The following is an 11,350-nucleotide window of genomic DNA, read 5'->3' as shown; positions in this document are numbered from 1 at the left end:
CTGCAAAGAAGGAAAAAAAGTTAGGACTTGGTGAATAATAATATAATAATAAAAAAAAATCCCTCATCAGTCAACAAGGTTACTTTAGGAAGGAAAGACGGAATATGCAACAACGTTGTGGGTAACATAAAGTAGTGAGGAAAAGTCTGGGTGAATGGTGGGAGTGAGGACAAGGCAGGCTACTGGGGCAGTTCCCCTCTTTGCCCCAAGCCTTGAGAGATGCAGACTGTGCTGTGCTCAGTGCTTTGGACCATGATCCTTACTCAAAGTGGGTTATTGTATTCATTTTTCAACTCTGGAAATTTGCTACAAGCACATCTCAGATAAAAAGGTGAAATGAGTTTTGCAACTATGGCAAGAAAGCAATTTTACATTTCATAGGCCTTTTAAAACTCCTTTCAATAGAAAATAAAAATAACAGTAAGGCGAAAAAAAAGGCTACAATTCAATTCCCCTTTTTATAGTTTGACATTGCAGATGTTTCTGGGTCAGAGGTGAACATGTCTTCAGGTGTAAAAAGATGCAATAACCCAAGTCAAAAATGGCCCAATCCCCAGAACTGTAACTGTGTGCCAGAATCTCCCCACCTTGGAAGCTTGCTGGCAGCAATGTACTCCAGGTGTCTTACACTGTACAGACCTGGTAGTCATTTTAATATTTTCCATGCTCATGTAAATAGACTTGATGTGTGTGTTCATCAAATGTGGGAAAATCCCGCAGAATTTTGTACCATCTGTTTATAGGTAAAAGGTCTGCTTTGCTGACAATTTAGTGCAAAATCAGAAAATAGAATGAAAAGGAGCAAGCAGTGGTTTTTGTCCTGTTTTGTTTTCATAAATCTGAGGTTTAAGGTGTTCTGTTTTGTTTTTATAAATCTGAGGCTTAAGGTCATACCAAAATCTATCGAAGTTCAAAGGTTCATTCTGTTTGGACAGCATTGTCCTTTTCAGAGATATGAATATTATCTGAGCACCATGGAGCTCTTAAAATCTGCACCACGTGGATATAGTGCAGCCTTGTGAAACCCTGAGCACACACAAGATTCAACAACTTCAGAAGGAGATGGGGAGGGTGCAAGGACCACATCTTGGGCAGTTGGATGTCCGCATTGGTGTCCTGGATCAGAGGCTTCTGTGAAACCCTAGCTGACAGCATTTCAACACTTCAGGTTGGCCTCAAGTGAGAAACTCAGGCTGAAGCAAAACCTGAAATGCTCATTGAGAAAAAGTATCATTTTATTTTATTTAATACCCAACACTGATTTTTTTTTTGTTAGAATTACAGCAGTTTAATTCATTTAATATGGTAGATGCCAATCAAAACATCCATCTTAATTGTTTTTGTCTGGTTTAAATAAGACTGTTGTACAAAAGGCAGTTATATCTGACATCCTGGAAGCAGCTATGATATTGAAAGGAAGGCTGTGGTCGCAATGATTTTCAGCATAAGTTGATAGACATCAACCAGTCATTAGAAGGGGAATTTGAGACCTTTCTTGTCCTTACATTCTATGTGGAACATGTGCGTACACTTTCCTACAGAGAACTGATAACCAGATCACAGAAATTTATATCTGAATATGAGTTGGACATCATCAGAAAATGATGTCAAAGACTATTTCAAAAACATATTTTCATTATATTACATTAGGGTGTGAGATCTTGTCTTGGGTGAGGGAAGAGTTAACACAGCTGGCAGAGGAGAAAAACATCAGAAGAAAACAAACTGACAAAGCTAATCAAATACAGACATATGTAATCTAAAATCTCAAAGGGGATTCAAGGTAAGCTAAAAGGACACTATAGGATCAAATGCTGTTAAAGCATCCAATACAACCTGAGGAGAAGAGAGAACAAAATCTCTGTAGAGACATGCACCAGACGCTCAGCAGGATAGGTCAGTGTATCTCCATTGAGACAGACTCTACTGCTTTACACAGGCTTAACCCTGCCCCTAATGGCCTAAAAAAGATGTTTTAACCTTGCCACCAGCATTGTACTGGGTTATAAAAGTTGAGAAAAAGAATTTGAGAGTGCCTATGGTCAGTTAATTGGGAAAACAACCAGTTCCCCACAGTATAATCTACCCCATTTGCCAAAAGAGACAAGTTTTATATGTTTCAGTCAGAAAAGTGCAACTCCTCCAGTGGTGTGGCTGAGACATTTACTTTGAAAATGAGGAATCTTATTTCCAAGGTCAATCTGAGGTTTGCTGGGTTCAAACTAAAATATTTTGTGGGGCCAAAGAAATATTTACTGGGTTCTAGGGAGCAGGGAGTGGATGTGTAGTTTGAACATATTTCAAGTCAGCCTGGGAGGTCTTTTTGTTTTTATATATTTGTGTCTCCTCAAACAACCTTTTCTTTTCCTGAGAAATTGGAAGTGAAGACAATGATGGCATTTTTTTTGCCTGTACATTTCAGGCCATTTCCTGCACTGAATCAGGGAACCTTCATTATTGGCACCTTTTCCAGAATGTATTTCTTTCCAGTGCATCATATGAAACAACACAGTCAAATTTTGCCCAAGGGCTGCCATTCTTTCTGTGCTAAACTAGAAGGAGTTTCTGTATTAAGCAGTGGTTTGCTTTGTATGACCTTTGACAGCGGAAGTGTTGGAAGGATGACATTATATATTGTAGGACAGTGCTAGGTGGAGCTTGGTAGGCAGCTGTAAATTAAATGGCAACATATTACAAATGAGCTCTGTAATGAGTAGGCGATTGGAAGATATGGTACTGCATGCTGGAGATTAACATCCGAACAGAGAAACTATCACCTAGCCCAGCAAATGCAGTAAAAGGTTAAAAGAAATATTCAATATTATCAATCATATTAAAAAAAGGAGAGAACTTCTTACAGCTGCCAAAGAAGCTTGGGGGAATTAATGTGTTTGTGTCAAAAAGACTGAGAACAAGTGAAATAGGACTACAGTGATTGCTGGAATCTTACTTGCCTGGAGAGATAACATTGGACATCCACTTTAACTAGGCAGGTGCCAAGAATCCTCTTGCGGATGCTATGGAGCTGCTTTCAAATACAAGAATGTACAATGACCCCCATTCTCCAGTCCTCTCTGTGGTTTCTGAGATGCTCGTTAAAGCAGGGAAACCTCCAGTGAGGTGTGATGACCTGAAAAGAGAGAGGAACTAAAGAATCAATGTTTTAAGTAAAACAGCAATTATAAAAGATCTACAGCTCCTTCCATGTAATCAGGTAAATTACCAGGAGCAGCATAAAGCACCTAAATTGGAGAAAGAGTGGAGAAAGGGAGTGGAGGGAAAAGAAGGTCCCTTGGGTGATATCCGATAGGATGCTTAGTCTGTGCAGAGGGCAAAAGGTTAAGTGAAAATGAGATGAAGGAATGATCAGATATAGTGAGATCAGAGACAGTTAAATAAAGAATGTGCTAACCTAAGATAAATGTGAAGAAGTGTGCCTGTGCCCAGGGTGTTGGGGTAGCCTTCTTCAGCAGTTCAGAAGCCAGACAGGGGTATTCCCTGTTCCCAATCCACATCAATCCCAGCTGAATCCCTTCCCAGCAAAGAAACAGAAGGGATAAGGATGCAGCTTTAAGACTCCTCTCTGCTGCTCCAATAGTATAAAAGCATATTAATGTGTTTCTAATCACATCTACACATTTTGCAGGTCTTTTTCTACTGCTGGTAGGATGTAAATCATCCTTAGAGAAGAGAAAGAAAACCAGGCCTTTGCCATATGTGGCTTGGACAATGCGAGAGATGCTGTTTAAAGAATATGAAAACAGAAACATTGAAAAGTACTTGAAAACTGCAAACTTTGTTGGCTGGCTAAGGTTTTCATGGGTCACGTGGCTCTCATTACAATGGGTTTCCATAACAACAAACAGCATTTGGTTAAAAGAGGTGCATAATGTAGCAAATAAATGCTTGGGACACAGTTTGTACAAAACTTCATCAAATATTTTCGTAAATCTTCACTCTCAGCCTACTCAACAGAAATACTCTGTGATGACAGACAGCAGCAGAAAGCTCAAGGAATATCTGTACTGACCAAGTCTGTAAATAGCCACAAGAATTCTGTTCAAAAATCTTTGGTAGCCTACAGCCTTTAAATGCTTCTAAGAACAGCCTTAAATGTGCAAACCACAAGATGAAAGTTCAAATGTTTAGATGCGTAATTCCATGGTCAGTCCCTTTCATGCTTCCTCAGAAGACTGATTAATATATACAATCAGACCTGGGAATTAGGAATTTGGAGCTTAAACTTGCCTAGTACATGCTAATACCTGGGGAATGCCCAAACTTGTTTTCTGAAAACAAATTTTGGAGCTCTCAACAATTATGGTGTTACAACACTTTGAGAGGAGAAATTGTGTGTTTTTCACAAAGAGTTTGATTAGTCACAGAATTCACTAAATCTAGCTGAGCCTCTTATCTTTAAGACTAACAAACATCCCACATATATTTTTGTTTACTCTAAAGCTACAGTGAAAGAAGTGTGAGTCTATAAATGAGGAGTTTCAAATGAAAGAGGTGGTTGAAGCATTTTGACCCTATTCAATCAAGGTCAGTTTTCCTCTGAATTATACCTGTTTCCTTGTCTAGCATTTTAGATACCTTCCAAGAGTCTAGTGACAGAGTTTATAAGTGGCATTCAACAATAAAGAAGAAAGAAAGCTGCTCACAAAACTCCTCCTTTCCCCATGTGATAAAAAGCAGCGTTCCAGAGGAAGAGACAAAAGAGTGTGTGGGTCCCAGTCGTATATGCCTATGGGAAAGGAGTGGTGAAAAGAGGCCAGCAGCTAGGGGAAACAGGGACAGGCAGAAAGAACACAAATCAGCTTTATGAGCCAGCAAATGATGGATGGCTAAATGCCAATCGAGAGCAATACATACAATTGAGTTTGCGATTATTAAAGGTTATTTTACTCTTAATTTTTTGTGGTAGGTGTTCTTACTCCTTCCTTATAGAAACCCTTGATTTTCACTTGCTAGATACTTAGATGCACTTGTCATACCCAAAAGGTGATTTCAGCTCTTGGATGCCAGAAACCTTTCCACTGATCAAAACACAGCTGCATGGGCTTGCTTGATCTATTAATGGCTGCCACAACTCTGGGCTATGTCTGTCCATACCTGTGAAAATAGATATAATTAATATAACAGATATCATATGTATATGCAAATCCCGATGGTAAAAATGACTTACAGTAGGACAGGGTTTTCATTTGCCAAACCAAACCAAGATACCTGAATCACTTAAACATATGCAATCTGCACTTGGAATACTGCTGCTGCGGCGACATCAGCATACTCTTGATGTATTTTATTTTACATTAAGCTTCTTTTTTTAATGAAAGGTCTTAAAACACAATTTTTAAAACATACTTTAATTAGCTTTTTCCATGCTGTCACCTCTCTGCAGCGTTTAAAAAGCTCTTTCCATTATTTCTCACAAGTTGCTCGGACATACGATGTTAGACCATAAGACCACATGAATTGCCATTCAGTGGACATGGATCCAAGGTTTTAAAACAAAGAACGAGCAAATTTCTATCCATTTTACATAAAACACTTTCTGTGTAAGACAAGAAACAGAATATTTTCTTGTAGATAACCTTTTTATTCATTATAGAAATGCACACCATCAGATATTACTAAACAAATAACAGAGAGAGGCAATATCTTCAGTATGCTTTGTTATATTAATACATTTTGTATTACAATTTTATCTTCTTCACTTTGACATTTATTTCCCCTTTAACGAGCCCAAATGCCTAGCCGAGAGCTCTTGACTTTAAGCACATGCTTAACATCAGCATATTGACTGTCACATTCAGGCTAATAGGCTTAACTTAGATGTTTAAAGTTAAATATCTGTTTGAGATCTTTGTCAAATGAGACCCAAACCCATCAATTTTAAAAAACTGACGTAAATGGAATCTTTACTTTAGTGACACTCAAAATAATGCTGCTTCGTCATCATCATCATGATAATACAAACATTCAATATTACGTTTTTGCTTCCAAAATCTTTATCTGTGATAAGAGCCTTTTCTTGTAACAAAAGATTCTGAACAAAAAGTAGTTTAAAAGAGATTTTGAAGTTTTGATTTGCAATACTTAGTCCATTTTGAAACCTTTATTTTATTTCCTTTTGTATTGTGAGGGCAAACAATTGTTGTAGCTTTCATCATGAGCTCAAGCAGAACATTTCAGCAGACCGAGCTTAAGTGCATGCAGATGGGTGTAACAATTTTTCTTTAGGATATTACAAAACCAACTGTAAGCAAATTAACACAAAAAGGAGGAGGCTTTTTTCATAACCTTGGGTAATTCTGAGCACACTTTCAAAGGATCTCAGGTTCCTCTCATAAAACTAAATGAAACAATTGTCAGTTTTTAATATTTTTGACTTCTGAGTCTTACATCACATTAGCATGAATCTCATTACCAATGCAAGGGAAATCATAAACAAAAAACATACAACTGATGTAATTTATTTTTGAGAACAATTTTAGGATCATATTCCTCATTAATTATGTCTATTTTAATGGAAGGAGATAAAACAATCCTGTCTCTTAATACAAAGCAACTGAACAGGATTTGGAGTTTCTGAAAAAACAAAGGTGATAGATTTTCTATGTACAACTTTATTTTTTCTACTGGAAGAGTGGCACATGCAGTGGTCAAAACTCACTCAGAGTGTACTAATGCAGCAATTAAATTCTCTGGATACGAATTTTGGTCAGAGATGGCAGAGGAGCCATTCCTACCTTTCTGAGTGACAATGCATAAGAACTCAGGAGTCTGCCTCGGTACGTCGGAAGAACCTCTTGACCTCAGAAAAGCTGAACACATTCTTGAAGAATGGGTCCACCAAACTTTCTATATTTGAATTGTCTTTCAGTGGTCATGGTATTTTTGACTTCTTACTCTTTTCTTGTGAAACTTGGAGAGCGTTTGCTTCCTTGTTTGCATGTATGAGGAAGTGAGAGGAAAAAAAATTTTTTTTTTTTTTTTTAAAGGAGTGACTGCCACAGGAGATAATTCCATCTGCCTGCCTGATTTGGCATTTTCAACTCAATTTCTCAGTTTCTCCTGATGAATAATCCAGCTCTTCCCAGTAGTATATACAGTTTAAGTGCCGAACACATGCTACAAAAATAATGATTACAAATAATTACTGTAATGGGGTGAACAACTAACGTCGATTAGTTGGTGTGCAGAAGTTTCCATGACAATAATGTTCCGCTTTATGGAGTTGTTCATTTTTCAGCCTAAAAAGCTTTCTGATATACTTTGTCAGGCAACAACATGACTTGACCATCCCAAAAAATATCTCAACAGATACAAGTAGTCATGGACTGCGCTCCTACTTCCTTCAAAAGTTAAATCAATACCCTGTGCAGAACTAAGTTAAAGTTTAAAATAAACACTTAGTTGTAATAAAGTAGATTTCCTGATGAATATTTTTGTAATATTTACATTGCTCATTTCCTGAGGAAACTTTAAAAGAATTGTTAGCTAAATTTTTAAACAACGCTCTAAAACTACACGTTTTTAAAACCACAGTTTAAAACTACACTTTAAAAGTCTAGTTATAGTACAAGAGGTAATGGTTTAAAATTACAAGAAGGTAGGTAGGTTTAGATTAGGTATAAGGAAGAAATATCTTGCTGTGAGGGTGGTGAGGCCCTGGCCTAGGCTGCCCAGAGAAGCTGTGGATGCCCCAACTCTGAAGTGCCCAAGGCCAGGCCAGATGTAGCTGTGGGCAGCCTGGGCTAGTGGGAGGTGGCAGGGGGTTGCAATTAGTTGGTTTTAAGGTCACTTTCAACCCAAATCATCTGTGATTCTATGAATAGAAATGTTGGTGTGCACATGTACTTTGTTACATATTGTCCAGTCAAGCTCTGGTTCAGAACAACACTTCAGCCAGTTGTTAACTCCAGGTTCAGTAACCTCTGTCTTATCAAATGACATGTCTAGATAAAATTTAAGTAACATTCAGAATAGAAATGCTTTACTGAACTGAGAGTTAAACTAAGGCATGCTCTTGTTCAACTGCAGATAACAGAACTCTTGTTGAAGGAATATGTAGGTAAAAATAAGTCTCTGCAAGAAACTAAAATATTTGGTTTCAGAATAGTACTTCTGAATTTGAATACCTATGAACCCAATTCTTAACGCTTTCACATTAAACTGTTCCTCCCAGCACTGTAATGGATATTATTGTAATAGTCAATGGTAGAAATTAATTATTTTGATTTGAAAAAAACTTGACATCTTTAAAATACAAACCATAACACAACAGTGATGCAGACAATTTTTAAGGCCCTTTGTGCTTCTCATCCTTTCCATATTAAGATCAACAGTTCAATCAACCAACCAACCATTGTTTTTGCATTTTGTCTGTGATTTTGTCCCTTTCTACACTGTATATTGATTGCAGAGAAAAATAAATTCATGAATCCATGGAAATAAACAACAGCTATCAATGAGCTTATGACAATTCACATCTCTTTGCAGCACAGTCTGTCAAAATAAATGGATGCTCTTCATCTACTCTAGTATACAATCAGCCACATCAATATAAATTCTTGTCCTACCCCACTACTTACTGCCACACTTACCTCTCTGCAAGCTGACCTGTGGTAATCCCTTGCATGCAGGCAGGGAGAGAAAGCTGGAGGCAGGAATGATCCAAAAGTCTTCTTCCAGACATCACGAGCAGTGCTTCCACAGTCCAAGACTTTCAGTGAGAGATATGAGTGCTTTGTTAAATTAGGGACTTAAACAGGAAAATGACTTGAGAAGTAACAAGACAAAAAGATGATGACCGTTTTTGTAAACTCCTTAAGTGGGTCACCAAACACAACTGCCAAGTGACCAGAGTTCTTCACTGGATATTAGCTGACTTAGATATTTCTGCATACACATTTAATGCCTCCTGTAACCCAAGGATTATTTTCTCAAAGCACACACTTACTAGATATTCGTACTTTTGTCAGAGTTGGAGGCCTGGCTGTAAAAATGCGCTTTCACAATGTTGTATGGTTGTTCCTCCTGCCTGATGTCTGTAACGGGCACTCTAGTGGAGCTGCTAAAGCTTACAACTTTCTCATTTTCTTGGTCAGCTTCTTCACTGACGTTAAAGCAATAATTATACCACTGCTAGAGTATGTCAGTCAGTATCATCTTGAAAACAGAGGAGGAATGGAGACAGACTTAAAATGCCCAGATGAAATAACAACAATGCAAACATTCTTATTGCTCTTCAGTAAAAGGCCATAGTCGTACAGAAATGAAGAGTCTTACAGCTCCTCTGTAATTTGGTAGCTCAGTGGAATTACACAAGTATATATGTTATCTTGGAGTATTAAAAAGTGAATCATCAGAGTGGTAATTTCTGGTTAAGAAGTGACAGTTAGGTCAGAGAATAGAATCCTCTATGCTCTTCAGCAAGCTAAAATTTTTCTCAGTTGATACACACTATATAAAATAATTTTTTTTTTTCTAAAGATTTTTGCTTTTCTATTTTCAGACTCAAATTACAAAATGTTTGACAAGTTCCAAAGTTTGCTTGTAAAAATCCCCAAGTCACGAGCAAGGCGGATAAAAATCTGTTCATTGTAAAAAGGGAAGGGGGCAGGGTGGGGAAGGAAAGGTTTGTTGATAAGTTTGCTACACGTTTAACCACAGCCTCCAGCGCAAATCTGCATTTATTGTAAGTTCCTATTTATTAGAATATATGAAAAATATTCAGTAAAACTACATCTTGTTTTTGAAGAAGTACACCCCAGTAACTAAGGTGTAAGACTAGACCAAGTTCTAGGAATGCAAAAATGTAAGCAGATTGGGAAGATGAGTATTGGGATAGAGAGAAAATAAAGGAAGTTTGAAACTATGCTTTGTCCCATTTAAAGTTTCTTGAGGAAACAGTCAAATTCCAAATGAGCAAATAACAACAGAAAGTGGACTAGGGAGAAATCACAAAGACAATTAGCAAGATCAATCTAGGACAGCTTTTGGCTTGTCTAAATCTATATAAGGAAAACGGCCTGCAACTCACTCTGAAAGTGATGGGAACCCACGCTTCAAACACGTCTTGAAAGAATGTCGGAAACCTTGTTCCTCTTTTGGCTGCGGTTACAGATGCTTTCTCCAGACAGTGGGCTCAGTAGTTTCAATTGTCTGGAGTACTCAAAAATACATTCTCCCCTGGAAGATAGTCTGCATATACTTACAATAAACATTAACTAAATCAAATGACTTTCACTTCAGGATAAATACTTTCAAGAAGTCAGTTAGAGACACTCATAGTAAATTGCTATTAATTGGTTTTTCCAATCTACTTAGGTTGTACTAATGAACACAATCACTTCTAACATATTTATATGCAGGATAAATCTTTCCTCTATCCGTATGCCTGCAAAGGGCCCAAGATACAATGGAGATATTCTGCAGCAAGAACACACAGGAGCCACATTGGGACAGGCGAATGATCCTGCTGCTTTTCTGTGTCCCTGAACTCTGTCGGTTCAGGAACAACCAGGAGAAGCTGCCTGCGCTCACTGTGGGATAGCCACCCCAGTGCCTGGACCTGAGCAGGGCACATTCTGTAGCTTTTTGGCTAGAGAATATGTAAGTTACATAACATGGAAACTCTCAGCTCTGCAAAGCCAATGAAACCACATTTTCCTATAACTGCTACTTCCCCCTTTTGCACGTTACCCACTTGTAATGGCTTATTGTAAATTGTATGATAATATCTCTAAAGATGGGAACTTTTTTCTTTTGCATGTGAACATTACCCAACACTGAGAGGTTCCCAGCCCTGACGGGACATTTTAGGGCATTATTGGAAGGAGATCAGTCATATTATACTGCTCAGCTCCCTTCTGCTAAGACCAGATATGGAACAGAAGTAAGAATTTGAATTATGTCTGTACCACAACTTAAAAACAATCATGTTAACTTCAGCAATTTGAAGTTGGTTACTGGAAAAACCCTAGGTTCAGCAGAGCAAGGCTGCTGGTAGAGTAATTTGCTTCACCAACTCCTAAATAATACCGAAATGTAGTCCAATTATTTTTAGAAATTATCTGCTCTATTCTTGTGTAATTTTTCTTAACAGCTCTGAATACCTAAGGAAGCACTGCAGCAGACCATAGGGCCAAGATCTATCTGAGAAACCTGCATGCATCATACGCTTTGTATGATTCCACAACTCATTAAGTCTAATTTATGGCATATGTAATTAGGCACCTTTGAATCGAACCCAGGTCTCTAGAGATAATAACACTTAGAACTTATATAGGGCTTTTCATCTTCAAAGTGCTTTACAAACATTAACTAATTAACAACATAA

At 37.7% G+C, this 11,350-nt stretch overlaps 1 protein-coding gene across 1 annotated transcript in view; it reads right to left on the bottom strand.

Annotated features, from left to right (window-relative positions):
* The window catches only part of LOC308176757 (uncharacterized protein), a 320,082-nt gene that overhangs the window by 3,944 nt on the left and 304,788 nt on the right, over window positions 1-11,350 (bottom strand). Inside the window, exons 15-18 of the mRNA XM_080552910.1 lie at window positions 10,052-10,212; window positions 6,756-8,731; window positions 4,998-5,115; window positions 2,955-3,130 (exon numbers count right to left, since the gene is read on the bottom strand). The gene's annotated coding sequence lies outside the window, so the exon portion shown is untranslated. The remainder of the gene's footprint in view (window positions 1-2,954; window positions 3,131-4,997; window positions 5,116-6,755; window positions 8,732-10,051; window positions 10,213-11,350) is intronic.

Source organism: Anser brachyrhynchus (genome assembly GCF_964034855.1).
Source record: "Anser brachyrhynchus genome assembly, chromosome: 12".
Lineage (NCBI taxonomy): Eukaryota > Metazoa > Chordata > Aves > Anseriformes > Anatidae > Anser > Anser brachyrhynchus.
The sequence above is the reverse complement of the archived record's forward strand: the minus strand, read 5'-3'. Positions and strand labels throughout refer to the sequence as shown.